Raw genomic sequence first — 3,691 nt, 5'->3', positions numbered from 1 at the left:
AAGGGCCCAAGCGGCCTTGCACTCCTTGTACATTATCTCTCTTTCTCTCTCTTTCCTCACTCTCTTTCGCTCTCTCTCTCTCTCTCTCTCTCTCTCTCTTTTTCCCTCCTTCTCTTTCTCTCCTTCTCTCTTTCTCTCCCTCTCTCACCCTCTCTCTCTCTCTCTCTTTCTCTCTTTCTCTCTTTCTCTTTCTCTTTCTCTCTCTCTCTCCTCTCTTTCTCTCTTGTAGGAGAGCAGGTTACCCCCATTTTTTGCTGATGTTTCACTGTTTTTCGAATATAGTCTGGCTGGGGCCCTACTATCCAGGGTCCCAGCCTAGCTGCTTCCACTCTAAATTGATTCCAAGTACTTTAGGTATACTCCAGTTTGGTTACTGGGGTACCCTTTTGAGTCCTTAGTATATTGTACCTTAGCTACCAAGGGCAGAGGTACCCCAGAGGCCTACCAGGGGTTGCACCATGTATTATGGCACCCCTGGGAAGCCTTCCAAAACGACACCTCAGGACTGCTACTGCAGCCTGGGTATGGTGGTGCATGCACCCCTTACTTAGATATAGGTTACCTATACCTACCTTAAATCACTACACATATAAACCTATCAGTCACCCCTATGGCAGGGCTTATCAATCCTGAAGGCAGGGTGCTGGGTTTTGTGTGAGAGGGTGCCCATGCCTGAGCAGGGCCCATCTGCAGCCTTTGGAACCTATTCTCTGGGGCTGTTCTGTGATGCAACCAGACCATACACTCTTAAGTGCATTATAACCTCTTGGTGAATGCTAACTTTGGAATGGCCGCACGGAAACAAGTGTCAAACACTTTGGAATCATAGCCCCCACCAGTCCTGGCGGCGGGGGTATGATTCCACCCTTCTGGAGGGAGAGACATGTACACATCGGTATACCCAGTACCAGTTTAAAAGAGCCCTGGCATCACAAAATAGATGCTGCAGCCACGAAAACAAGTTTGACCACCTGCAGCTGGACGAAACTCCAGCAGGGGAGGCATGTACAATAGGTTTTCTTTTACAGGGAGGTGTAACCACCTCCCAGACAGGCTTTAGTGTATTGAGGCAGGCTTTGTGGTTGCACTCTGAGAGTGCTTTGAAGTCTGCACTGGGGGCACAATTGGTGTCCCTATGCATAGCCCAGTTCAAACCCATTGCATGGGCAACCAGCCCCTGCTCTGGTGCAAAACTGGACAAAGGAAATGGCTGTAGCCACCCTTCTTTCCTGACCCTCCCATAGATGGGTCCCCAGGGTATGTCCATCCCCTTCCTTAGGTATAAGAAAGGAACCCCTGGCCACAGGACTTTAGATTACACCTGGATGAAACACTGTTACAGATATCCTGGAACTTCAGTAATCTACACAACTAGATGAATGAAGAATCTTCCTTGGAGTAAAGGAGTCACTCCCCTGCTTGTCAGACACCCAAGATGCATCTGACTTGTCTGCATCTCTGAAGCTCCCGACTGACTCCGAAGTAATTGCAGCCCAGGAGGTGGGTTTCCAGACTTCTCCAAGACCGACCGAGTCCCCAGCAAAGCTGAGACCCCCAGCCCTCGTGAGTACTGTGGAACCAGAACCCCTGGACACAGACACATTTGCAAATGCATTAGCTTCTCGACGTTCCTTGAGGCTATGCATTGGGTTACTTGTAGCCCAGACCCTGAGCACCTTTTTCACTGAAGATTGCTGGCCTAGAATACACGAGTGTTCCGCGGGCCGCCCCTTTTTGTTTTTGCTCGAGGTACCTTTGCGATCCCTGGTCTGTTGACTGGTGGGTCCCTGAGAAGGCAACTTTAACTTTCCTTGGGTTTCCCTGGTTGCTCCAGACATCGGACCTTGCTGGTCTGCACTGAAGCATTTCTTTACTTTCTGCATGGGTTGCAGCTGCCAAGGCTTGTTAGGGCCACTCCGGTCACCAACGCTTCAGCACACGACATCCTTTGTGGGACAGCTCAAATCCAGCTCCTGGTTGTCGTCCACACCTCCTGGTCCTCGTGGCTGCAGAGTTAAGCTTCACCTCTTCAACCTGAAAACACCCGACATAGGTGGGCATTCGACTATAGGCTCCTGGTCACTGGCAAGTGACCCAGACTCTGTCCCCTCTGCTTTCAGGTTCTTCTCATCTTTGATCCAGGCTTTAATCACACCGGCCACTTTCCACTTCGACGGCAGCAGCACTTGGCAGCAGATCACCATTGAAATCAATGACAATTCCAGACACCAAAAAGACACCTATGCACCCGGCTTCCCAGGGTGAGGTAACTCGAGTACTCTGGTGCTCCTGTGGGTGTTGGTCTTAGAACCCCTTATGTCTAAAGGGGTTTGCTCAAAGTCCTCTCCTAAGTGTCCCTAATCTTTAAATTTCCAACCACGACTTTCCCCATAGAAGCTAACGGTGTCTCGCGGCTGTGTTCTCACACTGCACATGTCCCTGTGGGTCCCCTGTGGCACTACCTTGGGTGGTTCCTTGTGATCCCAGCAATTCTACAGGCTCTAGGCCTGGTGTCTAGTCAAGTTGTGGTTCTTATACCAATTTCTTAATATAGAGTTTGATACGCCCCTCCCGGGGGTGGTGGCGGTGGGTGTTGTGGCCCTCTTAGGTGTCCAAGCTTAGGTGTCCAAGCTGCATGATCAGTAGCTCCATGGCATCTCTTGTTCTTCAGGTGTGGCTCTCCCCTGGGCTCCCTTTTATGGTGCAGGTTGTCATCCGACTTTACACCAGGTAAGAGCAGGTGTTCAATCCCTGCTGTCAACACGCCTTATTGCATGTTTTGTGATGTTATCGCCGATTTGGTTGGTTGTTGTGAATGTTGCGAAGTGGTGTTGTCGCGGCTTTTTGCATGGGGAGGTCTACTCTGTCATCTGTGGCGATGTTTGTTGTGGCTCCTATCGCAGGTAAACTGGTGATATCGAACATGTGGTGTACACAAAAATATGCATGTACATCCCCCGAATGAGGCACTCCTTGGGTGATAAAAAAAATGATTCCAAAGTTATAGGTAGAATGTAGATTTATTATTCAATCTTTGTTCATAAGAGTTTTCTCAATGATATTCCCATCATATCAATGAAGTCTGTAAGTAGTGCAACGTGTACATAATGAACACGAACTCCAATGCATTTCGGGCTGGACGCCCTTTGTCAAGGAGAGCTGAAAAGAAAAGACGAGCCCATGTCAGTGTGGAGGATAGAGTGGTGTGTGAAAAATATAAGGGTGAATGAAAAAGTTAAATATTAAGTGCCGATCAATATGGGTTCTAGATCGGGTGCCTAAGTAAAGAATGGTGGGTGTGGAAGGTGTTTGGCATCGTGCAAATCGAGAGGTAAGTGAACGGAAAGTAGGCAAGGTGAAGGGAAGTGAAGGGGATCTATGACGAGTGCGGTTAGCGTGGACGGGTCGGGAACTAAAATCAACATCGCGGCTCCGTCGAGGGAACCTGCGCGGAGGCTGGGTACTTACTTCATAGAAGTTGCGAAGTAGACCGCTGCTTCAATCAATGTGTCTGGGTATCCCAGTTCAGTCAGCGCGAAATGCGCGAGGGGAGGTGAATAAAGGAAATGTGGTGTGAGAGAAATAAAGAAAGGACTAACGAGGAGTCAGTGGAAAGCGACAGCGTGGGCCATCTTAGAATGATCGAAAAAGGTAAACAAAGGCAAGAAAAGGATAACATGGAATGGATAAA

This window comes from Lissotriton vulgaris, chromosome 4_1, assembly GCF_964263255.1.
Source record: "Lissotriton vulgaris chromosome 4_1, aLisVul1.2, whole genome shotgun sequence".
Taxonomy (NCBI): domain Eukaryota; kingdom Metazoa; phylum Chordata; class Amphibia; order Caudata; family Salamandridae; genus Lissotriton; species Lissotriton vulgaris.
The sequence above is the reverse complement of the archived record's forward strand: the minus strand, read 5'-3'. Positions refer to the sequence as shown.